Source organism: Propithecus coquereli, unplaced genomic scaffold (genome assembly GCF_000956105.1).
Source record: "Propithecus coquereli isolate 6110/MARCELLA unplaced genomic scaffold, Pcoq_1.0 Scaffold404, whole genome shotgun sequence".
Lineage (NCBI taxonomy): Eukaryota > Metazoa > Chordata > Mammalia > Primates > Indriidae > Propithecus > Propithecus coquereli.
The window spans coordinates 765,341-792,381 of NW_012149775.1; the positions used below are offsets into that span (position 1 = coordinate 765,341).

At 46.0% G+C, this 27,041-nt stretch overlaps 2 pseudogenes across 2 annotated transcripts; both read right to left on the bottom strand.

Annotated features, from left to right (window-relative positions):
- Nucleotides 1–3,836: 3,836 nt before the first annotated feature.
- Nucleotides 3,837–5,925, bottom strand: LOC105817306 (annotated as a pseudogene). The gene has a single exon (XR_001137835.1). The product of XR_001137835.1 is annotated as a protein S100-A11 pseudogene (transcript).
- Nucleotides 5,926–6,181: 256 nt separating this feature from the next.
- On the bottom strand, nt 6,182–9,457 carry LOC105817284 (annotated as a pseudogene). The gene is made up of 6 exons (XR_001137834.1): nt 9,328–9,457; nt 8,373–9,157; nt 7,457–7,732; nt 7,204–7,335; nt 6,747–6,779; nt 6,182–6,604 (listed from the first exon to the last, which is right to left on the bottom strand). The product of XR_001137834.1 is annotated as an HLA class I histocompatibility antigen, alpha chain G-like (transcript).
- Between the last annotated feature and the right edge of the window lie 17,584 nt (nt 9,458–27,041).

Here is a 27,041-nt window from a genome sequence, read left to right on the forward strand (position 1 = left end):
TCTCTCTGGAGTAGCTGGGACTACAGGCACAAGCCACCGTGCCTGGCTAAAAATTCTTTTCTTGGTGTTGTTATAGTGATGTTGTGCAATCAAAAAAGTTGGGAGAAAGAAAAAGGGTTAATCTGGATTTTCATAAAGCAAAGAAAAAAGCACCAAAAAAACCAGAGTGGAAAATTCCAGGAAAGAACCCTGAATCCAGGGCCTGAATCCTGGCATGTCTGGCGCTGTGCGGAGCTGGAAGACTGGCTGGAGTGAGCCAGCAGGAAGTGTTAGGCTCAGGAGTGATCTAGGAATCAACATCTTAGTGCATCAGTGGATCAAGACATGCGAGTTTACACTGCATTAACAGCTCCCATATCTTAGCGGCCAAAACCAAACAGATTTCTCTTTCCCACGCTGTCTATGGCCGGTTGGAGTGGGGGCTTCTGCTCATTGTAGTCAGTTGGAGATCCAGGCTCACGGAACAGCCACCATCTTCAACACTGGCTATTGTCATGCCGGTGGGGAAAGAGAGCTCTGGGGGATCTTGCATCAACAGTTCAATACCCAGTTCAGGAGGAATCTACCTCACTTCTGCTAACAAACTCGCTGGACAGTGTTAACATGGCACCCCTCGCCCCACCCCCACCACATATTCCACACGAGGACCAGGAAGTTTAATTCTCCCATGTGCCCAGAAAGGAAAGAATCAAAAATATTTGGTGAAAAGATCTAATGACACCACACCTTAGCTAAGCTCATCCTAGACTGACGAATGGTCACCAGGATCGAGGGTGCAGTGGCTCAGGAGATTACTAAGGAGACGGATAATGTCAGCTGAGCCATAGTCAAGGGTGCACGGCACTTCTGGGAAGAATGCAGGCACAGTACTAGTTGGATTAAAACTAAGAAACAATGCGTACACACTGAGAAAAAAGTGAGCAAAAAGCTACTATCGTAAAACAAAATCTAAATCAGTTTCTACTTGTTTTTTGGGGCCCATATATTTGTTTAATTCTTTTTATATGAAAGGTGGGGAGTGAGGAGAGGGGTTTGGTTTCATTTTTGTTGTTGTTGTTGTTGTTCTTGTTGCTGAGATGGAATCTCTCACCCTGGGTAAAGTGCACTGGCCTCATTATAGCTCACAGCAACCTCCAACTCCTGGGCTCCAGGGATCCTCCTGCCTCAGCCTCCCAAGTAGCTGGGACTATAGGTGCCTGCCACAATGCTTGGCTAAGTTTTCTATTTTTAGTAGAGATGGGGTCTCACTCTTGTTCATGCTGGTTTCAAACTCCTGAACTCAAGCAATCCTCCCGGGGAGAGCCACTGTGCCTGGCCAAGGGACCCATATATTTGGACCCTGGACAAAATGGGCTCTGAGGTTTTCTTCCAACACAAACTCTTGTTTGCAACCTCCTGAGTTATCTTCCATTGCCTGGAAACCCAAGGAGATAGTAACCTTGACTTGTAGAGGCTCCATTTCTATATTAGTCAATTCCAGCTACTCTAACAAAATATCATAAAATAGGTGGTTAAACAACAGAAATTTATTTCTCACCTTTCTCACCTTTCAATACTCTAATTTTATATACCCTCGTCCTATTCCTGACCACACCTGTAATTCATTTCCTCATCTCATTTCTATTTACTTGTGAATCCTTCATTAACCTTGCTCAGGATGATGTGACTCCTTGGAAATAGGGAGGTACTGAGACTAAGCGTCTTGATTCATGAAGAATAGACTGTCCACATTTCGCAAGATCAAGATGAGTTCCCATCCAAAGAGGAAGGTGTGAGAGTATCATGTACTTGGCTAGAAAATGGACTCACAGCCACCTGGTCTGGAGAACCACCAAAGATCTAAAAGGGAGCAAATGTTTCTTTAGCTCTCACTTTTGACCTTTGGGTCCAACTTTCAACTCCTGGCCCCTAAATTTTCCACTCAAATCTGTTCATACTTTCTCCTCATGGGTAGCAAGTGCCTCAGTGGGCCAGTTCTGCATTGTTCCAGGGTCAAGCCAGGAGGCGTAAGGAACCTGCTCTTTCAGCCATTCCAACATGGTTTTTTTGGCAAGACCCTAATTCCCTGAATTAAATCCCTAGCTGATTAAAATGCCTACGGTGGTACCTTACATTTTTAAAGCCCAATTCAAATATCTCTTTCTTTAGAAACCTTCCTGGGTCTCCTGACTTTTAGCATTTTGTACCTTTCTTTCAGTACTAATCACAATAGTTATCTGAAAGCCTGATTTTTCAATGGTAAGTTTCATTGGCACAGGAACCGTTCTTGCCCCTTAGGCTCACTCTGGACCTAGGAATAAATTATTTGAAAACAGCAAGTATTCAATAGATATTTGTTGAAATGCCTTGGAGTTTGGCTTAAAAATACTAAACACTTAATACAGAGGAAAGCAGAACTTTGAGGTGAAGAAAAAGCCTGCCACAATGGCAGGAGGTAGAAATGGGCGGAGCACATCGAGAAGGAAATCAACTCGCCCTTCTGGAACACTAACAAGGAACACCAATTATCCTTCTATTCCTAAAACACTCCCTCAACTAGGCTAGAGGGGTCCACGTTTCTACCATATCTGCAGGTTGATTTCTTTGCATTAATTAAGACTTGTTTGTTGCTAAAATGCAAAGATCCTGGGCTTAGGAAGAAACTAATACTTTAGCCAGAATATCTGAAATAAAAATATCTATCACTGATACCTCCTAGTTATCAGGTTGTCTTAGTCCATTTTGTGTTGCTATAACAGAATTCCACAGACAGGGTAAATTATAAAGAAGAACAGTTTATTTCTCACAGTTCTGGAGGCTAAGAAGTCTAACATGAAGATCTGGCATCCGGAGAGGGAATTTTGCTGTGCCATCACATGGCAGACGCAAGCAGGTGAGTGAGTGAGGGAAAGAGACTGAACTCGCAGCCTCAACCCTTTTATAATCAGCATTAATCCACTCGTGGGGGTGGAGCCCTCATGGCCTCGCTGCCTGCCAACACAGCTGCGCTCATGCTTAAGTTTCCAACGCATGCTTCCTCGTGACACGTTTGAACCACAGCACAGGTACTTTATACATATTACTCCATCTAACCCTCCCAACAAAATACTGTCACGTCCAACATGAGGCACTGGGGTTCAGACAGCAGAAGCCCCACAGCACAGTCACACAGGCAGGAAGTGGCAGAGAGAACATTCACACGCAGGTCTCTCTGGGGTTTGCCACCATGCACATTTCCTTTTTCTCTGTGGGTATCAGCAGGAGAGTAAGACCAGGTAATTATAGGGATCCCCCTGGGAGAAGGGGAAAGTCGCCATGACCAGAACTAGAACACTGCCCAGTGAATGCAGCTCTGGGTTGACCGTGGCACTGGAAGCCCAAGGATGGTTTGAAAGACGTTAAAGAATAACAAGGAGCAAAATGCCCACATGATGTCAGGTGATACTCAAACACCTTTATTTTTACCTCAAAGTTTGCCCTGGCTCATTTTGGGAGTTGTGGGGAGTGAGGGAGAGTCTGTCAGTGGTTCGTGGGAGAGGCACGGTGCATGGGGAGTGGGGAGTGACTGAGCAGGCTGGACTGTGTCCAACAGTATTCTAGGACACAGGAGGGAAGTGTCCACAGGGGAAGGAGTAGTGTGAGTGGTGTCACATGCCACAAAGATGACCAAGGAAGGCCTCTGATGACCACTGGGTGACAGCGTAAATTGACTGGCAGGAGGAAGTGGATTGCAGAAGTTACGGAATGATGAGAATTGAGGAAACTAGGATACAGAGAAAAGTAACAGGCCTCAAGCAAGTCCACACTCCAGCAGGGCAGACAATAAATCTTAAAGCCAGAGAATAATTTCTTTTTTGTTTGTTTTAAAAAAATGACACTGTTTTATTAGTACCTGCAGGTGAGGCCTGCATGGGGTGGCGGGTGTGCTATTCTCAGGGGAGTGTGGGCTGTGAGGAGGGGATGATGACCGGGAGGCTGGAAAGAAACGGGGTGGGTTTGGAGGCCATGCCCATGGGGTCCTCAGATCCGCTTCTGGGAATGGGCAGCCTTGAGAAAGGAGTCATGGCAACCCACAGCTATGCCGCCAATGAGATTAAGGAATTCCTGGAAATTTAGCTGCCCATCACAGTTGAGGTCCAGTTTCTTCATCATGCGGTCAAGCACACCAGGGTCCTTCTGGTTCTTTGTGAAGGCAGCCAGTTCTGTATTCATGAAGCTTAGGAACTCAGTCTTGAAGAGAGTGTAGTTGTAATTATCCTTTCCAGCATACTTCTGGAAAACAGCAATCAGGGACTCGATGCACCGCTCAGTCTCTGTAGGGCTCGAGATTTTTGCCATGCTGGAGTTGAGCGAGGCACAGGAGGCTGCGGCTGGGAGTGGCGCGGAGAGCCGAGAATAATTTCTTGTGACTCCATGTGCCATGTCTTGGACACACTGGGGTGAGGGTTGGGCCCCAAGGCCTCAGGCAGCCCCACCATCTGGTTGCTGTGCAGGAGGCTGCTTGCGTGGCTTGGAGTGTGGAGCCTGAGGCTTTCCCAGGGGCTGCTGCGTGCTGCCCACGATTCCACAGTTCTGGGGCCCAGTGGCGGCAGCCCTGCTCCCATGGCTCCACTTGGCATTGGACTCTCCGTGGACTGTCTGCGGCAGACTCTCTCCTCGCATTTCCGCCAGGCGTTGCTCTAGTGAGGTCCCCTCTGTGGTGGCTCCTTTTCCATGACAAGTCTCTGCCTGGGCCCTCAGACTTTTGAGGACATCTTTGAAATAGGGGTGGAGGCTGTCATGCTTCCAGAGTTCGTGACTCTTGCAAGCCTGCAGAATTAGCACAGCCTTGGTGCTGCCAAAGTTTATGACTGATACCTTCCAGAGGTGTGGCAGGAGCTGCACCTGGGGCATCTCTGGAACACTGTGCCAGGGTGTGGGATGTAGCCCTGGGCGGTGAGATCCTGGTGGCCCCTGAAACCACTCTGCCCTCCTAGGCCTCTGGGCCTGTGATGGGGAGGACTCAAATGCCTTCTGGAGTCAGTCTTTCTTCCACTGTTCTGAGGAACAGCACCTGGATCCCTCCATCCCCTCTAGTCTCTTTAGCAAAGGGCCACTGAGCTACACCCTTGGTTTCCTCTCCTGATCATGCTTGTTCATTCTTTATGTGGCCAGGCTGTGAGCTGTCCAAATCTTTCAGCTCCACTTGCCTTTTAATCATAAGTTCTGTGTTCAAGTTATTCCTTGGCTCCCAGATCTCAGTGTAAGTGGCCAAAAGTAGCCATGCAGCTCCTTCTGTATTTGGTTTACACATTTCTTCTGCCAGATACTCCAGTCCATCACTCTCCAGCTCAGTCTTCCACAAAGCCCTCAGGCACAGACGCTGTTCTGCCAAGTTCTCTGCCAACGGGGATGGCCTTTACTCCGGTTTCCAATACCTTGTTCCTCAGTTCCATCTGAAGCCTCATCAGAATGGCCTGTACTGTCCTATTTCTAGCAACGTGCTGGTCAGGACCACTTCATCGATCTCTAAGGAGTTCAAAACTTTCCCTGGTCTTCTTGTCTTTCCTCCCCAGAACCTAGGCTGTTTCTAGGACCTTTTTCTGCTCCTCCAAATTCTTTCAGTCTCTGCCCATCACCCCGTTCCAAAGTCACATCCACATTTTCAGGTACAACAATCCTACTTCTTTCTACCAGTTTTTCTGTCTGTGTCTGTTTTATGTTGCTTATAATAGAATATAGGAAATGGGGTAATTTGTAACGAAATGAAAGGTATTTCTTACAGTTCTGGAGCCTGGGAAGCCCAAGGTTGAGGGGCTACATCTGGTGAGGCCCTTCTGGCTGGTGCAGGGCATCGCATGGTGAGAGGGCTGAGCGCTAGCCCACCAGTCCCACTCGTGTAATAACCCATTAACCCATGAATGGAGTGATCCACTCATGAGGGCTCTGCCTTGTGAATTGAATCACCTTTTTTTGTTTGTTCGTTTATAGTCTGGCTCTGTCTCCTGGGCTAGAGTGCAGTGGCATCATCACAGCTCACTGCAACCTCACTTCTGGGCTCAAGTGATCCTCCTGCCTCAGCCTCCCAAGTAGCTGGGATTACAGGCACATGCTATCACGCCTGGCCAAATTTTCTATGTTTTGTAGAGACAGGGTCTCTCTCTTGCTCAGGCTGGTCTCACACTCCTGGCCTAAAGCCTCCCAGAGTGCTAGGATTACAGGCATAAGCCACCATGCCTGGCCTTCAATCACCTCTTAAAGGCGCCACCTTTCAGTACTGCTACATTAGGGATTAAGTTTCAACATGACTTTTCAAGGGGACATTCAAACCACAGCAATATGAAAACAATATTCATCTCTGAGGGCCATGATCAAGATTACAGGTGAACAGGCTACATTTGCTGGAGAAATACTTGGAATCATTTGTCTATCTTTCTAGCTCTGAGCTCAGCTTCCTCAATGACACTTTATGGCAAGAATATGACAAGTAAGAAGATGTGGCTCAGTGCACCAGGAAGTTAAGACAGGAATGGAGACATCCCAGCCTCACCTCTGTGGAGCATTCATGTCCCCTCTGTTCCGCCCCCTGCCACATGAGGCCCCCCAGCATCTTACCTTTCCAAGCCATGAGAGACACATCAGTGCCCTGGAAAAGAACAATAACAGGACCTGGTCAGAGCCCACAGGAGATGTAACTAAAGGACGAATTATGGGGTGGGGGAGCTCCCCCCTGGACTCCTGTCTACATTATCCCAAGGGTCTCAAAGATCACCCCTTTCCATACTTACTGGCAGCCTAAATGTATGTCCCTCCCTTTCCACCTGTGGGAAGAAAATGTCCTGTGAGAGGCTAGAGAGGAGGCAGGGCCATGAGGTCCTAGAGGAATCTTGGATCCCAGAGAAGTTTCCAGAACTGTGTCTATAGACCCAGGGCAAGATCAAGAAATATAAGAAAGGAGGGCCTGGACCAGTTGCCCTCCTGGAGGTCTGTCCTTGGCAGACACCTTCCCCTCTGACCTGTGACTGCTGAGGACCAGGTCCCCATCACCACAATCATCTGTGTGAAAACTCTGTCCTTGACTTTCACACGTGCTTTACAAGAGTCAGTGTTGGCACATGGGGCCCAGGCTGGGTGAGCAGGTGTGGATGGAACTTCCCAGTAATGGGACAGGGCACACTTCTACCTGGGCTTGAAACCCCCAGGGAGACAAAAAAACCCAGACCCCACCCTTCACCCCTTCCTCACCTTAGCTCATCTTCTGCCACATCAAAGTGGCAACCACAGCTCCGGCTACCACAGCTCCAGTGAGCACAGCTCCAAGGAGAATCAGGCCAGGAGGGAGGCCCACCATGGGGACGCTGGGCTGGGAAGGCGGCTCTGGGAAAGGATGGGAAGATGAGGGGCCTGACCCCAGGCTCAGCCCTGACCCTGCTGAAGGGCTCCAGAAGGGCCCCTGATTTCCCTGAGAAGAGATGTGACCACCCCATCCCATCCTTACCCCATCTCAGGGTGAGGGGCTCCGGCAGCCCCTTGTGCTGCACACGGCACGTGTATCGCTGCTCCTCTCCAGAAGGCACCACCACAGCCGCCCACTTCTGGAAGGTTCTATCCCCTGCAGGCCTGGTCTCCACAAACTCCGTGTCCTGGGTCTGGTCCTCCCCATCCCGCTGCCAGGTCAGTGTGATCTCCGCAGGGTAGAAGCCCAGGGCCCAGCACCTCAGGGTGGCCTCCCGGTCAGAGATGGGGTGGTGGGTCACATGTGTCTTTGGGGGATCTGAGAAGGATCGGAAAATTAGGAAACTTTTGCATTCTTTGTGGAACACTCCCCCAGCACTGCTGATCATCCTGGGAACTAACAGGACAATTAGGGTGGGAGAAGGGAGCATAAAACCTAGCCACCACCTTGAACTGAGGGATCTGGGATAATCTCCTATTCACTGGAAAGTTCTAGAATTGGGATGAGACAGCACAGGGTAGGAGGCTCCAGGTCTCCGTGGGGGACAAGAAGGACTTTTGCTCCTGACCTGGGGGGAAGCTGAGTTGAGAAAAGCTGGAGTCAGACTTCCAGAGATGCTGGGTGTGGGGCAGAGAACAAGACCTGAGAGAAAGTCCCCCAGGATTCCCAGTGCTGCTGCCAGAGTCAGAGAACCGCTGATGAGTCATTTCAAGGATGGTCTTCCCCTCATCCCCAGAAAGACCGGATTCCCTAATTGCCTCTGAGCCAAGGGCAGGCCCTTTGAGCGAGTCACTGTCTCGTACAGATTTGGAGACCCAGGCGGACTCCCTCTCCCCATTCAAGGGCAGAGTGGTATTCTGGCCCCATTGTATTTTCCTCTAGTCCTTGAGGGCTGCCGGTTGCTGGCACAGCCCCAGCCCAAGGTAGATGGGGGAGCTGCCCTGTGGCCCTCTGGTACCCGCGCGCTGCAGCGTGTCCTTCCCGTGCTCCAGGTATCTGCGGAGCCAGTCCACGCACGTTCCCTCCAGGTAGGCCCTCTGGTGCTCCGCATCACCGGCCTCCTCGGCTTTGCGCTTGGAGATCTGAGCCGCGGTGTCCGCCGCGGTCCAGGAACGCAGGTCCTCGTTCAGGGAGAGGTAGTCGGCGCCGTCGTAGGCGTATTGCCAGTACCCGCGGAGTAGGCGACCGTCGGGCGCGATGTCACAGCCGGGCGCGATGTCACAGCCGTACATCAACTGGAGTGTGTGAGACCCTGGCCCCGCCCCGAGGTCAGCCACGCCCACTCAGTCCCACCCCCGCCCCCCAATCGAAAGGGAACCCGGAGCGAATTCCCTCGAGCTCTTCTCGGGTTGAGGGGCAGGGCAGGTCCTGCGGCTTCGGGGTGAGCTCCGACCCAGAGACTAGGAGACCCCGGCCCGTCCGTGCGGGGTGGGGAGGGGTCGTGACCTGTGACCCGAGCCCGGGGTCACTCACCGGCCTCGCTCTGGTTGTAGTAGCCGCGCAGGGCCTGCAGGTTCACTCGGACAGTCTGTGCGTGGCCCTTGGCCTTCCGTGTCTCCCGGTCCCAATACTCCGGCCCCTCCTGCTCCACCCACGGCGCCCGCGGCTCCACCCTCGGACTCGCGGCGTCGCTGTCGAACCGCACGAACTGCGTGTCGTCCACGTAGCCGACGTAGATGAAGCGGGGCTCCCCGCGGCCGGGCCGGGACACAGCGGTAGAAAAATACCTCATGGAGTGGGAGCCTGGGGGCGGGGAGGGGAGGAGGGGGCGAGAGGACCTGTGAGGCGGAAACGGGACGGCGGGAAAAGGGAGCGGGGGCCACCGAGACGCGGTGCCCGCGTCCTGCGCCACCGCCGGGCGGTCCCCTCGCTTCTCCCTGCAGACGCCGCTTCCCTCCCGACCCCGCACTCACCCGCCCAGGTCTCGGTCAGGACCAGGGCCCCCGAGAGCAGCAGGAGGAGGGTTCGGGGCACTGTGACCTCCATCCTCGGGGTCTATGGAGACTCTGAGTCGGGGTAGGTCGTGGGAGTTTATCACCGGGAACCGCGGCGACGCTGATTGGCTTCCCTGGAAACAGAAACCCAATCGGAGTGAGAACCAGGGCTACGTCAGCAGTATCCAGGAAGAAGGACATACGACGGGGTATTAGAGACGTGAAACTGCAGCGGGAAATGCTGGGCTCCCCACCCTGCACGCCGCCTTAGGCTGAGGCCCTGCGAACCACGCCCGGGACCTGACACATTGCCCCCCTCATCTCCTCCTGCACCGACCGCTCTTTGTCACACTGTCTCCCTGAGTCCCGGCTAAGGGCCTCTGCGTAAGCCTGCAATTCTTAAACTTTGAGGTTTCAGCATCTCCATACGCTCTCTTTCTTTTTTCCCTCTTTTTTTTTTTTTTTTTTTGAGACAGAGTCTCACTCTGTTACCCTGAGTAGAGTGCTGTGGAGCCAGCCTAGCTCACAGCAACCTCAAACTCCTGGGCTCAAGCGATCCTTCTGCCTCAGCCTCCTGAGTAGCTGGGACTACGGCTGTGGCTAATTTCTTTCTATTTATAGTAGAGACTGGGTCTCGCTCTTGCTCAGGCTGGTCTCGAACTCCTGAGCTCAAGCAATCCTCCCGCCTTGGCCTCCCAGAGTGCTAGGATTACAGGCGTGAGCCACTGTGGCGTCTAAACGCACTATAGAAATTAGTGAGGACCCCAAAAACATTTTATTTCTGTGGATTATAACAATATTTATTAATATATCATCAGTTAAAACAGAATTTAGAAATGTTAATTCATTTAGAATGACATTAATAGCCCATAGTTAACAGAAATAATATATGTTTATGAAAAATGACTAGTTTCCAAAATAAACAACGTATAGTCATCCCTCTGTAACCACCGGAGATTGGTTCCACGAACTCCGTGGATACCAAAGTTAGAAGATGCTCAAGTCCCTTATATAAAATGGTGTATTTGCATATAACTTAGGCACATCTTCCCATATATTTTAAATCATCTCTAGATTGCTTAAAAGAATGTACATGCTACATAAATGGTTGTTATAATGTATTGTTTTTCAAATTCGTGTTATATTTTATTGTTTTTCTTTCCAAATATTTTTGATTTGCTGTTGGTTGGGACTTTATAACAGGGATATTTCCCCCAGATGCAGACCCGGCGGTACAGAGACGCAGACTATAGTGAGAAGACTGAACATTTTACATTTTTGTAGTGCCATTTTTGTCTGTCTCTTTAGAAGACCACTGTATTTTCATCTCTGCTTCTGCTTTCATTCTCTTATTTTGATTGAAGTGTATGTCGAAAAATCTAGCCTCATGCAAATATTGAGTTGGAAAAAGAGAGGATTGTTTTTAATAGGTTTTTCATGTATTAATAATTGTGGATATTCACCTTTGATACTATATAAAAACTGTACAAGTGATAGTTTCTTAAAGATTAGATACAACCTGAAACCCTATCATTGAATATTTATATTCTATTACATTAAAATAGATTGTCACATTAAAACATCTTGCTCATTGAAAGAATCTTGTAACTAATGGATGACTTGTAAAAAGTAATGACTGGTTCACTGAGAATGCATATTGTCCAGTGTTGACACATTTCATTACAAATTATCAAAAAGTTACTTTTGCTAATTAATATCATCCCGGATCCCAGCAGCAAAGTTTGAAGTATTGGAAAGCTGTGCAGCTAAAGAAGGTGGATACAAGTTTCCCAAAATTCTAATTATTTCTGGAGAGCTTAAATTTTATCATTGACAACACATACTGTCAGTTGATTTCTTTGAAGTGACAGGCTTTTGTTCAATTTTGAGAAAGTATCTCTGCTAAATATCCAAATCTATCCAATGTCTGTCATTCAGTCATTCATTCCTTTTTTTTTTTTTTTTTTTTTTTTTTTTTTTTTTTTTTGGAGACTTTTTTTTTTTTTTTTGCTCTGTTGCCTGGGCTAGAGTGCTGTGGCGTCAGCCTAGCTCGCAGTGAACTCAAACTCTTGGGTTCAAGTGATTCTCCTGCCTCAGCTTCCCTAGTAGCTGGGACCAGAGGCACACGCCACCATGCCTGGCTAATTTTTTCTATTTTTAGTTGTTTGGCTAATTTCTTTCTATTTTTAGTAGAGACGCGGTCTCACTCTTACTCAGGCTGGTCTCCAACTCCTGAGCTCAAATGACCCTCCCGCCTTGGCCTCCCAGAGTGCCAGGATTACAGGTGTGAGCCACCGTGCCTGGCATGTCATTCATTCTTTCAAGTAAAAATGGAATTTCATTAAAAAAGAGGCTACTACGTCTAACACGAATTATTTTCCTTGAGACAAACATAATATTTTGGAATGTAGCATAAGTATTTTACACATACTTTCCATTTTATTACATCAAATAATATAGAGATGTGGACTCAAGAATGAATATTTAACAAAGTTAATTTTTACTGCTTCCATGGGACATTTGAAAGTGAAGAGTACAATAACTAGTATTGCAGTTTGGTGCTATAGCCTTGATTCTTGCTAAGGTGCCAGTAGAATTACCTCAGTGCAAATGTTAACACAGTGAGAAAGGTAAATATTGTCTTGGTAGTGTTATAAAATTCCTTTTGACCTGGTAGATACCATGAAAGTGTCTCAGTGACTCTAAGTGTTCTACAGAACACACATTGAGAGCTGCTGAGTAAACCAGGGGGAATCTCCTAATCGGCCCCAGCCTCTTTAACTCCTCTTCACTCGCCAGAATCCTGCTGTCTGAGCAGGACTCCCTCCCTTCCAAAACTCAGGTTAGGGCTCTGCCCTTGCCTTTCTAGAAGAGAACTTGCCCCCTGAAAATGCGATGCCAGACATCGCTCAGTCAGAGAACTGAGGCGGATGGACAGGTGTTTCCCATTTGGAACTGGAAACACTGTGTCTGCAGGCACCAGAGAGAGATTTAGTCATGGCCCCCTTGGGTTTTGTTACAGAGCAGCTTAGAAGGTGGCCGCAGTGCAGACGGTGGGGGATGATGCCGTCTGCAGGAGCAGTGACACTGGCTCCTTCATTACAAATGGCTCTGCACAGCCCACCCGAGGCTCACAAAGCATCGAGAGAACTGTCCGAAAGAACTTTGTGTGCTGAGGGAATGTTCTCTAGCTGCACTCTCTAGTAGCGCAGAATGAGCTATGTGTAGTTATTGAGCACTTGAAATGGGACTAGTGTGACTGAGCAGTTGAATTTTAAATATCATGTAATTAATTAAACAGCCATGTGTGCCTAGTAGCTATCATATTTGACAGTGCGTATCTAGAGAGTTCTTAGTTTTCAGTCTCCCCCGACATACGCTGTGGGACTCATAGATTGAAGCATATTCAAATTACCTTCATATAGAAGCCATGGATTTTCTATGTGGGTTGTAGACCTATCCTTAAAATACATCATGCCCAAGAAAGTTTAATTAATATGTATGTTAATCACTAGAGTGTACAGACATTAACCCAAACAAACATGATTTATTACCTCAAGGTTGTAAGTATTCAGAAATGCCCATTGCCAATGCTAACTAATCCTTGTGTATATCGCACTGGGACTCTGGTGTTATTGTTTGCTTTAACCTGGTGAACATAGGAGACAAGTCTTCATTTACCCCAGGATAAACTATTTGTTGACTATGACATATGTCAGGTACCCTGTAGGCCCTGTGCACATACCTTAGAATTCTTTACCTGTTGCTTCCCCTTCCCCGACAGTCCAACAATTTTTTTTCCTTTACCCTCAGACTCTTCTTTCCTCATTATCACAACCTGGATGGAATTATACACGAAATGTTTATAATTGAGGAGTGAAGAAGGATTCTTTACACATGCTCCAAAGATGAAAAACCATAAGGAAAAATCATGATAGTTTTAACTACTTACGAATGAAAAAACTTCTCTTTGGTTAGCACACACACACAAAATATATAAACACTTTCCAATAATCAATCTCAAAGGCATATAAAAAAGTTTATAGACAAAATAGCAACGTGTCCATGCCCTTCCCCCAAAGGCCACCAGGAGCACACCTGTGGGTGAAGACATTGGGTTTATTACTTGTTGCCAAGAGCAAGAATGTGCGCTGTGGACTATGTGGCGTGTCAGTAAGAGGGTGTTAGAAAGAGCACATTATAGGATTTGGGCTTTGGTTGGGTGATTCTGGGGACTGTGTAAGAAAGTAAGCTTCACTCTAGGTTGTGTACTTGTCAGGAAACGGGCAATTCTATAACTGGGTGTCTCAGTAAATCTTATCCCTAGGAAGGCTGGACTAGAGAAGGATAAAGCTGTCATTAGTAGAGAAGCATCAGCCACTCGTATTAGTGGGGAGAGTGCTTAGAGAAAAGTAGGAAGTGCTCTTGTTTTGTCTCACTTTGTCATTATCTCAGAGTGACCTTGTCTGATGTTGGTGTTTTGTGAGATGATTTGTGTCCAACAAGAGAATAACATGGCTTAGCAGTGAACTTCAGGCCAGCTTCACGTAACAGTGAGGCCCAGTGTCAGATCAGTCCCTAGATATCTGAGGTTGCTTTTTTCCCCCCTTAAATTCAATATTTTAAAATACCTACATCCCAATGATTAATGAATATTAGAATACAACTTGGAATGGAAAAATGCAAATATCAAACAAATGTTTATGTTAGAAATAAATAAATGTGAACAAAATTAAAATAGGGACTAAGAAATGGTAATAAAATTTAAAATCTCTTAGCTTGACAAAGATGAAAATTGATGATAATATTAATAGTATTGGCCAGAGTATAGGGCAAATGTACTGTCATAAAGGCTGATAGGATTAAACACTGGTACAAAATTTCTAGAGAGCATGTTTATACAATGTATCAAGAATATAATGTGCTTACATTTTGACACAAAAATTTCTCTTCTAGGAATTTATCCTAAGAAGATAATCATGCATGTTTTCAAAAATATACAAGAAGGATTTTCCTTGAATTGTGATTTGTAAAAGCAAAAGAATAGAAACAACTTAAACAGTATAATCAATATGACGTTAGCTATGAATAGTGGACACTTAATATGTCTCAGTCAATAATAATGTGTATTTTACATAGAGAATCAAAGTTAATCTTCAGGGCAAGACCATGATGACCCGATATGCGATCCTTTGTACAGACAGGGAACAGCAGACTCAGAGGGTTGAGGAGGTGGGGGAGCTCGGTGGAACCAGGGGATTTTCTCCCAGAGGCCTCGTTGACTTGTCTGTAGTTTGTACCTGCCCGTAAGGTAGGTAGGTGAGTGTGGCTCTGCATCCCGTGGAACTGAATTGTCCCAATGTCCCAGAACTGTTTATGACAGGTGGCCACTAGGCTCAGAGCTCAGGAAGACATTGAGGAGTGGTGTGACCTCACTGCCCACACCATGCTAGCATCCGTCATCCAGTGTATATTTCAAGGCCTCTGGTGAATCAAGAGATCGCCCAGACACGGAAGATCTTCATGGTATGGAGTTTGCACTGTCATGAGGGAGATGGACATTTAGCAAAAATTACCAAGATAAGTGTAAAATTACCACTGAATTTTGAGGGAAAATTTCATGATACCGTGAAAGCAGATAACAAAGAGACCCAACAGGTCCCCAGCACTATTGTCAATCATATACAAAAGATGTAAGATTACATGTGGCATTTATGATATAGGGACACATCTATACAAAATTATACAGAAGAACAAGAACAAACTGGGGAAATTAAAACTATGATCATAGCATCATAGAAATGAATAATGCAATAGATGAATGGGAAGGTAAACGTGATAACAAAATGGAATAGTGATTGCAAAAAGAAAAGAAAAAATGTAAGAATGTTACGGTAGCACTCAAAGAATTCCAACATCATAATACATCGTAATACAAAAGAGTAGGAAATGATTAAAAACGAATTCAAGAACATTCCTCAGAGTTTACAGACAAAAGGTTACACTTCAGACAGCCCCGACCAAGTTCTTACTACAGTTAATAAAAACAGACCTACACCATGACACATCAAGAGGAAATGAGGAAATTTCAGAAAGTGCAGGAAAGAAGAGATCCTGAAAACTTCAAAAGGCAAAAAAAGCAGCATGTCTGGAAGCTGGAACACAAGGAAGCAATAGTTTCCAAATTCCAAGGCAAAATATTTCCAACGTAAAATTCTGTATCAAGTCAAATGTAAGTGGTAGATAGCCTAAAGACGTTTGCAGATGTTTAGAGTTTGACCATTTTACTTTCCATGTTCCCTGCCTCAGCCTATCACTTGGTGAAGTGGGAAACAAATATGCTGGATAACAAAAAAGCGGGGGTGGGGGCACCCGGGATCCAGGCAACAGGGAAGAGACTCTCAGGGATGCCTGGGGAGGTGGAGCAGATATGGGACGCCAGCCCTGCGCCAAGTGTGCAGGCACCAGACCACGTGTGGCAGGACTGCGGGCTATGGGACAGGTGTCTGCACAAAGATGAGTTGGTAGAATCCCAGATGTGCTTTATTAATAATACGATTATGGAAATTTAGACCCTGGGGGAGAGTAGGAAGATTGAGGCGTGAGCACCACACATGCTAAACCAATAAAGGAAGAAGATATTTATTAATGTAACTCCACAGAAAATAAAAAGTTGACGTAAGAAAGGAAAAGTAATCATAAGGTATTAAATGCTCAGTCATGAGTAGCATTTACATGGCTATGATAATGTAAACACCATACATCAACCTAACCAAAATGATCAATGAGTATATTGGGAGGACAGGGGTTTGTGAAGGAGAGCTAATTCACTAAAGATGACACATAAAACTGAGAAACAAAGAAAGAACCCTAGAGGCATGCTATTGAGAGGCATAAAAGTAACGATAGTAGAATCAGATACAAGAAGTATAGCAGATTGCTTTGGGGTTCTGGGAATGGGGTCCACGGAAGGTTGGGGATGTCTGTGTTCCTAACAAGCCTTGTAGAAGTATTTGACTTTTTAAACCGTTAATATGTCCGTGTACTCACTTGATAGAAACAAAAGTTCAATGTTTCAAAGACGACATGAGGGAAGGGACTCAAGAAGTGCTCTATAAGGAGTGTCGCAGGACAGGGCAGCAGCTGGAGTGAGATGGGATCAGGCGGTAGATTTTTATGGCAGGATAGTTTTGACTTGTTTAGTCTAGTTGTGTTTGTTTCTTTGGCAGATATTACGGCATGACTGCATGTAGGAATGCATGAGCCGGCAGAGTGGAAACTGATCACGCAGGGAAGAGACAGCCCCGATCTTGTGCCCCAGTGCAGGGGTGGCCTTATACCAGAGCGGGACTGACCATCACCACTGGTGGGAAGGCCGCGGGGAGACAGGTGCAGTTGCGGAGGGGTGATGACGCAGTTCGTATTTGAGTCCTTCTTTTCTGAGTGAAAGAGAAATAAATTCGCCACCTAAAAGTGGGGAGTGTGGAAGGAGTGGAGGGGTGTGAGGGAGAGGAGAAAGTGAGAACTAGCCCCCTCAGGAGGTGACAGAGTGGACTGAGCCGGGAACGGGCATCTGGAGAGTGCAGGGCTGGGGACCACTGAGGTCTGTGCTCATCATCTTGGGGAGGGGGAGAGAGAGAGAGAGGGCGGGAGGGAGGGAGAGGGACCCAGTAGGAGGATATATAACAGACTAGAAGAAAATGCAACAAAATTTCTATGGTGTGAGGATTACGAGTTATTTTTATTTTGTCATTGATAATTTGTAACATTTTATAATTTTTCTGCAGGGAATATATATTACATCGTGATCACAAAAAATGATATTTAGAAACTAAAACTGGAAGACAGATTGGGGAAAAGTGGATAATTTAGAAAGTTCAGACAGAACAGAAAAGACTGAACGGAATAAAAATAAAAGCCTCTTTCCCCAATGCAACCCTTATCTCTAACTGCACACACGTGCCGGAATTAGGGAGGGACTTGAAAGCCTGTTATATCTCAAACGCTTTCCCGTAGGGTGACATGGAACTTTAGGGTAAGGCTTGGCTTCCAGATCCTCTGTTAGAGGAGATGGTGCCCTAGAAAAGAAAATCGTCACCGCTACCACCGATAATAGTACCAGCAATTGTGTTAAATGTGTTACAAGCTCTGTTGCTATTTTGTTTAATTCTCACAAAGGCAAAATATTTACAGACAAGGAATTGAGCTCTGTGAAGCTTTAAATAGCTTGCCCTGTGTCATGCTGGTCGGGGCAGCCCCAGGATATGTGCCCAGGTCTGTGTGATCCCAAGACCCAGGCCCTTTGTGTAAAGAGATATTATTATTTTGTGTTTACAAGGAATGAGCGCAGTCTTTGCCCATCTGCCACGTTCCAAGCCCTGTGCCAGGTGATTCGCAGAGCTGATCTTGCATCACCTCATATACCCCAGATTTTGCCCCACAGGCTGGGTGGACTGACAGCGCCAGTGCGTTCCCATTTTGGACCATTCAGATGACACGAATTTCAGCTGGAGATCCTTTTGAGAATGAGTTTTCTTATTCATCCACACACAGAGAATGTGTGAGTGGGTGTGGGGGTGTGTGTGTAGCTTCATATACGTCTCTGATTAAAGTCCCTGTTTACAGCTGGGGACCTTGACTGGTCAGGAAGACACTCACTGTCCAGAGGGTGGTTTAGACATCTCTATGCTGTCCCCTCCCAGGAACTGTTGGGGAGTGCTGGGTGTTCCTCATACGGGCATCTGGGTGGCCCCTCTCCCTGGATCTCCATCTCCCTTTCTTGTCTCCCCCTGACCCCAAGATCTCAGCTTTATTCTGCTGCTGTACCTAGTGCTTGATTAAGGGCAGCAATTCCCATTCTCCTGGCTCTTCACGTCCTTACAGAAGAAGACATGTCCCTACCTTGAAGACAAAGTATCCTTTCGTGGGCTAATATGAATCGTCACTCACAGCTCAGCAACGATTGATTATTGTGTAGAAACTGTCATCCCCATTGAGTGAGAAGAGGGATGAAAGAGGAGAAAAGGACAAGCCCATTCTGCTACATCCCAATGTCACTAATTGGGGGGATATTACCCTCAGTTTATAAATCAAGAAACCAAAGCTTAGGAAAGATAAGTAATTTGTCCAAAGTCACACGGAAGTGGAAAATGTTCAAATTCAGACCAATGTTAGTCCCAAACTCATGTTGCTATCACACCTCATCTCTTGTGACTTAAGGTCATTGGTAGCAGACATGGAAGAGGCCTCGTGTGTGGCGGTGTCCAGAATTTCCACATAGGACAGGCTTTGGGTCAGCAGTGCAGTTGGTAGGGAGGGTGCTGGGGGACTTGTCTCGCAGGAACATTTGTCGGGAACGCATGTGCTATTTACTTAGAGAGTTTATTTATTTGAGGTAGCGTGGGGAAAGCTGACAGAGATTACAAGGGGAACAAAGCCCCACAAGACACCACTTGCCACCTCCACTGTGCTCACAGATCCCTATATCAGATGAATTAGCCCTACTTCTACTAACATGGAAGGATCCAGTCCAGAGAAGGAGACGGAGCTGGTTCATTTGTCAGGACTGGGATTTCCAACAGGTCCCCTCACCTGACTCAGCCAAAACCAGAGGCAAAGAGCTGGAAGCGCTGGGCCAGGTGACTGGGCTCTGGGGCAATGGCCGTCCGATGGCCCCTTCTCATCTTCCATGCCCCGTTCTCCATGGAGGCCGAGCAGCTCTTTCCTTTCTTGTGGGGGCTTGGTCATTTGTCACTATCTCGTCAGCTCTTTGATGCTTTTAAGAGTGGAGTTCTGTACTTAACCTAGCATTTGTAGTGTTTTCAGTGAGAGGATTTTTCCCTACATCATATCCTTTCTTTTACAGAGATGGAAAATCTAAGTGATTAAGTAAAAAGATCGTTGGCCCTAGAGTAGATGATCAGAATCTGAGTCTTCATGTATGATCAGGACAGGATCTAGTGTTTTACTAGTGTAAAAGATTTTAATATAGTATATTTTATGAAAAGATAGTTCATGTACCACAAGAAATTTAAAAAGATATTGAAGAATATACAAAGATAAGTACGTCACACTGCCCCTACATCCCATTCTCATCCTGTAGCCACTGAGGTCAGCTACCCAGAAACCACACCAGTTAGCAATTTCTCATTTCTGTTTCCAGAAAACTACATCTTTGCATTAGTGTATAGTGTTAATTTGAAAAAAGAGCTCAAGCCACAGACTTGGAGAAAATATTTGCAAATCATCTAACTCATACATGAGTTGTTTCCAGAATATTCAAATAACTCTTAAACCTCAACAATAAGAAAACAAAAAAATAATTAAAAACATGCAAAATATGTGATGGACACCTCACCAAAGTGGATATACAGATGGCAAATAAGCTCATGAACAGAGGCTCAACATCATTTATCACTAGAGAAATGCAAATTAAAAAACAATGCAATGTCAGTACATACCTATTAAAATGGCTACAATCTAAAACACTGGCAATACCAATCACTGCCATGCACGTGGAGTAACATGAACTTTTATTCATTGTTGATAGGAATGTAAACTGGTACAGACATTTGAAAGACAGTTTGGCTATTTCTTATAAAATGCAACATAGACTTCCCATATGATCTAGCAATTCCACTTTTAGGTAATTACTCACCTGCAATTACAATTTACGTTCACAGGAAAACCGGCAGATGAATGTTTATAGCAACTTTATTCATCGTCATCTAAAACTGAAAGCCACCAACATGTCTTTCCATAGGTGAATGGAGAATACAAACCGTGCTACATCTATACCACAGAACACTATTTAGCATTCAAAAGGAATGAACTATTAATCCATGTAGCAACATGAGTTACTCTTAAATGCACAATGTGAAAGAAGCCAGTTTGAGAAGGATATATATTGTATAATTCCATTTATATGACACTCTAAAGGCAAAACTATAGAGACAAAAAAGATCAGTGACTGCCAAGGGTTCGGGGAGGGAGAAGGATTGACTAGGTGAAGCACAGGGAGTTTTAGGCCCATGAAAGTATTTTGTATGGTATTGCAGGGAAGGATACATGAAAGGGTCCATTTTTCAAAACCCATAGAACTTTACAGCACAAAGAGAGGGCCTGGATGTATGTAAATTTTGAAAAAATCAACCAGGAGGGGAGGGGGTCCAGGATGGAGTGAAGACAACAGGTCCTAAATGTATCACGAATGTGTGACATAACCTCGCTGAAAGGGCTGGAAAAAAGAGATAGTGCCCCAAGTAACTTTCAACATGACTGGAAACTGTAAGACTAAGACAAAAGGAACTGTACACAATCACAATATTCTAGCTGATAGAGTTGTTTCTCTTGCAGTACATGTTAATAACTCTGAAACCATTGTACATATGTATGGGGACTGAACAATAGCTAAAAGGGTGGCAGATTGTGGGAGCCAGATTTCTTGCTGTTGGAATGGGAGGTCACAGATAAGCAAGTGGGGAAACTGTAATGAACCATGTGGTGTTGGATTACAGTTGCTGACATCAGTTCGAGTTTATGTTTAGCTTAATATAGGCATATATACACATATAGAAGCAATTACATGTGTGTGCATACAAATATATACACATGTAGCAGTAATGACAGACATGTGTGTGTGCATGGGTAAATATATACGTGCATACACATGCATTTACTAGTTTTAGCTGATGAGAGAGTCTAGCAGCAATGACACCCAAATAGCAATGTGCAAACCAGTGCCCAGACCTTGGTTTCCAATACCGTTCTCTAATAAGAGGAATAGAAATGTCTAATTCTAAGGCTGGAGCAGGGAATACACAAGATGATTCAGGAACATTTTATAGTGCCAGAAAGTAAGAGAGTGATCAAAAAACATGACCGTGGAGATATGTCAAAGGGACTGAGGAGAAAGCTGAAAGAACTCCCAATGATTAAAGCCGAAACAATCTGACAAATGAAATAATATAGTATTAAGTTATAGCCCAAGGTGTAAAATAAATATGCACAAGTCCATATTGATATAATCAAATGACTAAATACACAAATGGAAAAGAATAGACAAATCTTTCATACAGAAACACTCGGAATAATTTACGTAGATACTCTGCCCTCACGGAGGCGGAGCGAGTCCCTACTCTTTAAGCATGCATAGTGATTTCCAACAAAAGCGTAGAGGAAGGGAAGTGAAAAGGAACTTATAGGAGAGAAACCTGGACAACATTACCTTAGCCAGGTGTAGTGGGCTAAATGGTGGTCCCCACAAAGATATGTTCATGTCCTAATCCCCAGAAGCTGTGAATGTTAAATTGTTTGGGAAAAGGGTCTTTGTTGATGGAATTACATTAAGGGTCTTGGAATGAGGAAATCATCCTGGATTTTCTGGGTGGGTTCTAAACGCAACAACATGTGTCTTCATCAGAGGCACACAGAAGAGAGAGACAGACAGACAAGGAGAAGGTGATGTGAGGAAGGATGCAGATACTGGAGCAATGGACCCCCAAGCCAAGGACCGCCAAGGAATGCTGTGTGTCAGTCAAGAAACAAACAAACATATAGATCAAGACCAAAATATATTTGCATCCATGTAAAGGAGGTAGCTGGACAAAATCCATTTGCCAAACCTCAAATTGTCCATTAGGGAGGTCGAAACAGCCAGGGGCTGTGCACACTGGCTTTCCAGGATCGAATTTAGGACAGGTGGAGCAGGCTAGATAAGCATTTTTATCTTTGTCTAGTGGGAGCCTTTAAGAAAATGTTTTAAATAAAAAAAAAGCATTTTTGGCCACTTTGCTGATGTTACCCCACCACAATGATTATTATTAAAATTAAACATCTTTTCTGTAGCCCAGTGACTCAATTCACGTATAGTAGTTAACAACAGAAATTTCGTGGAGTCTGGCAGGAGAGGTTTTTATTTGGCACAAACTGGAGATCCTCTTTATCATTAAGCCAGGAGCCATGATTTTTCCAATTTTGTTTTTCAGCCTCTAATACCTGATTTTGTGCATCTCTAGTAATTGTTTTAATATCATCTTTTGGGAAACTTTCTGGCTGGGCCAAGACAGAGATTTCATTAATAGGATCTTTGAGGGCAGCATTCTTTGCTGTGTTATCAGCAAGGTGATTTCTTCTGGCTTATTTATTTTTTTGAGACAGGTTTTTGCTCTGTTGCCCAGGCTGGAGTGCAGTGACATGATCATAGCTCGCTGCAACCTCCAATTCCCGGGCTCAAACAATTCTCCTGCCTCAGCCTCCCAGGTAGCTAGGATTACAAGTGTGTACCACCATGTCTGGCTCATTTTTCCATTTTTTTGTAGAGACAGGATCTTGCTGTGTTGCCCAGGCTGGTCTTGAACTCCTGGCCTTAAGCAATCTTCCCACCTTGGCCTCCCAAAGTGCTGGGTTTACATGCATGAGCCACCACGCTTGGCCTCCTCTACCTTCCATAGAGTCTAGTTCTGAACGGCCTAGAACTTTGATAAGCTAGAGCAACAGGTAACTCTATTGCATCTAATAATTCTTTTACAAAAGAGCCATTCTTTATCTCGTCTCCAGTGAAAGCGAGGAAACCTCTTTGCTTCCACAACATTCCAAAATCACGAGCAGCTCCAGAGGCAAACCTACTGTCTACATAAACATCGCCGGTCTTCCCCTTAGCGAGGAGACAGGCCCGAGTGAGGGCACGCAGCTCTGCCTGCAGGGATACAGTGGCTAAAGGCAAAGAAGCTGTTTCCACAATCCCAAAGAAGGTAGTCATTGTGTAGCCTGCACAGCACGTCCCAGGGTCATTTTAAAAATATGAGCCATCTGTAAATCAGGACAAGCCAGCACTGTCCGGCGGAGTCTTTTGCAGATCTGTCCCCAGGAGTTAGAAGGTGGTCTGTCAGAGTTCAGCAGCCACGTGGCGTCTCCTGTGCAGGAGAGGGCAGGAGAGTTGCAGGGTGAGAGGGTGACACGAGGAGCAGCAAACAGGAGAAGCTCGTAGGACGTGAAGTTGACTGGCAGAAATATGCCGAGAGCGACGCGAGCATGAGAGCGCGTCCACAGCACGAGGCTCGGATGCGGTTGCCTGGACTGACAGAGCTGCAGGCCCAGGTTGCTCTCAGGCGGAGAGGGAATCTGTGGGGACAGGATCCAAGTGTTGACTGCAGTGTCCTAGAGGGCTGTGTTGGCCTCCAGGCTTACACTGGGTTAAGGTGCCCAAAGGGTTTCCTTCCCTTTCACATACAAAGAGAAAAAAAGGGAGCTGTTAATTAGGATGACCTAGAGCTAGAGGATTTACCAATTTCTCATTGAGTTCATTAAAAACTTGCTCTTCAGATTTTGCCCAAATAATGGAATCAGGCTTTTGGTGATGTTGAGTGAGGCCTATCGGGCTGGGGCAGAAGAGAAAGTAGGGATGTAGCAGGAAAGTAACCAGCAAGCGCCAGCAGCCTGTGGAGCTGGCGCTTAGTCTTTGGCTGAGGAAGTTGCACAGCACCTCGAACCCGGTCTGGGTCCGAAAGCAGCACACTCTTTGAAACTAAGCGGCCCAAGTATTCCACCTGAGCTTTTACTCGCTTCCGTTCTTCCCTAGAGACTTTACGACCTTTAGCAGCCAATGGCTTCAACAGGTGTGCCCTGCATTCTTCACAGGCGGCCTGCCAAGGACAGCAGAACCGGTCGGCCACATGTGGCAACAACGTGGAGCCTTGGGGAAAGCCACGTCCTCCGAGGCTGCCTTTAACATTTTACAAACACAGGAAGGGCTTTCAGCAAAACCCGGGGCACTCCCAGGTAAAGGCAGAAAGATGTTGGCCAGCCTGACCCGGTGGAATACAGAAGAATGGACCGCACAGATCGGTGACCGGAAAACCTGCTGTCAATGTGTATTGAGTTGAGTAACTTGCAGGGATTTTGGAACCGCCGGATGCCTGGGAAGAACAATATGGTTCATTGCTCAGGGCCTGAACAAACCTCCACCCACAGGTGTTTGGGTTTTTGATAGGTAGAATTGGGGTATTACGAGGACTAGTACATGGAATAATGAGGCCCTGTTTTTTAATAGGTTTAACACCTGGCAATGCCACCGGGTTTAGGGGGTATGGTTTGCTGTTAGGCCGGGGTTTTGATGGATCGATCTGGATTTCAGTAGGGGGTATGCTATAAATTTTGCCAACGTCACTGGGAGACTGTGCCCCTGCAGACACAGGTGTCTGACTCAGCAGGGCAGCTGCCTCGCTGTGCTCTCTGAACACGGAAGGACATGGCGAATGGGGGCTGTGGGCAGTCAGAGTGCTCCGAGGCCAAGTCAGCGTGGTTTGGTTTCTCAAATTCTAAAATCATTTCCCCCTTTTGGGATAAAGAAATTCCAGCATGGTATTTTTGTAGAAAATCATGTCGAAGGAGGCGGATGGGGGAAAATGAACAAGCCAAAAAGAGATGGGTCTTGGAGCGATTCCAGGCAGAAAGGAACGGGCAACGAGACAAAAGCAGTTCAAGGCCTGCTGGAAACTCCACCACTGGTCTCTTGTTATTACTCCGAGCAGAGGCTGAATGAGGCTGGTGGGGATGAGGACCGATGGTGTTGCTCCAGTACCTGTGAGCACAGGTAAGACCTCATTCTCAAGCTGAAGGTCATTTCACCCAGATGATTTTTTTTTAAGAGACGGGATCTTGCCCTGTTGCCCAGGCTGGAGTGCAGTGGCGAGATTATAGCTCACGGCAGCGTCAAACTCCCGGGCTCAAGTGATCCTCCCGCCTAAGCCTCCCGAGTAGCTGGGACTCTCACCCAGATGATTAAGTGTGAGAACCGTGAAGAGCCCTGTCCGTCCTTAGAGCCTCTTCCTTGAGAGAGGTCCCCAGGCGGGGGAGGAGGAATTGAGAAAGAGGCTGTCTGTCTTTCGGGCGATCCCTGCTCCAGTGGCCTGGCTTCTTACAGCAGGGGCACAGCCCCGGAGTCTCCTCCTAGTGTTGTGTCTGAAAGCCTCCATCCGCTGAAATTGGATATTAAGGATTTTAGTAGTTTTCTTTTTAGTAGTGTCCTCAAGGGTGCGAACAAGCCGATTTGCCAAATTAACCAGATCCAAAGTGAGTGTAGTTTCGATTCCATGCTGGCTCTTTTAACAAGCTCAGGAAGTTTTCAAGAAAGGCTCTTCACAAACATAGAATTAAAGGCTACTGGAGTAGATTCAACATTCATGGATATCCAGGATTTTCTTTAAATACAAACTGGAGACAACTTTAATGGTTGTACACTGGCTCCTTAGGTTCCTGGGTACAGGCCTGGATTTTTTTTTTTTTAACTTTTTTATTTTTCCTCCTCCTCCCTCCTCATAGGCCTGGATTTTATTCCAATCTAAGGATTTAGGAAAAGTCTCAAGAATACCCTGGTGGAATGTTTGTTTTGTTTTGTTTTTTGCTATGCTTCTGGCTTTAGTATAGGCTTTGGGGATCTTTTTGCCTAAACCAGCCCACGGTCATGCCAATGAGCCTTGGCTGTCCAATGTTATATGTGAACTTCACCAACAGGTATGTGACCCAACTGGTAGAGGCCAGAAAAACCTGACTGATAAGCCTGAATTGTCATGTTGAATTCATCAGCAAATCAATAAGGGTCCCCAGTGACCTTTGAGAATTCCTTGGCAATGGCACTAAAGTTCAGCCTTGTTCCAAGGAACAAAAGAAATTTGGGGTTAGAGGAATCATCAGTGAGTTTAACTTTAAAGGGACAGGGCTGGGCGCGGTGGCTCACACCTGTAATCCTAGCACTCTGGGAGGCCAAGGAGGGTGGATCGTTTGAGCTCAGGAGTTCCAGGCCAGCCTGAGCAAGAGTGAGACCCCCGTTGCTACTAAAAACAGAAAGAAATTAGCTGGACAATTAAAATATACATATGGAAAAAAAAATTAGCCGAGCATGGTGGTGCGTGCCTGTAGTCCCAGCTACTCAGGAGGCTGAGGCAGGAGGATTGCTTGAGCCCAGGAGTTTGAGGTTGCTGTGAACTAGGCTGACGCCCTGGCACTCTAGCCCGGGCAACAGAGTGAGACTCTGTCTCAAAAAAACAAAACAAAACAAAAAAATCTTTAAAGGGACAGGATTTAACAGTGCATGTGCAGGGGTAGTGGGAGCTGAGGAATGTAGGGGGAAAGGTAATTAAGCCAAAGGTGGGTAGAGAGGGAGAACAGAGGGAAGAGAAGAGGAAATCTCCTCCAAGAGGAAAGAGTCTGGGCCCCAAGGTCTTGCTGTCCTTGCTTAACTGTTTGCTCGTCTCAGTTAATTTCGAGATAGTATCTTGTAGGGAGGCAATTTTGGAATCCTGAATGCACTTAGAAGCTTCCAAGTACTAATTCAATTACTCCTCCCATCAGATTGTTTAATTTTACGACAGCAGTCTCTAGTTTTTTTCTAAGAAAGACAAGTTTGGGGAACTCAAAAGACCACCAGGATGGCCACTGAAGATCTAAATGAATTTGATGTACTCTATGTATTGATTTAAAAATGTACCTGAGAGAGGATCATAGCCTTTGAACTAGCTGGCAGGGGTCCCAGAAAGGGGACCATTACTGCATACTTTGGAATTTTGGGATCCCATTCTGCCTCTTATTAATCTCTCAAGTGCAAAAGAAAAACTCTATGAGCTCTGTCAGGGACTGTGAAGGGTTCGAGCTGGTGTTTTGTTTTACAGCGTGCCTGGCACAGTGTTTTATTTTTA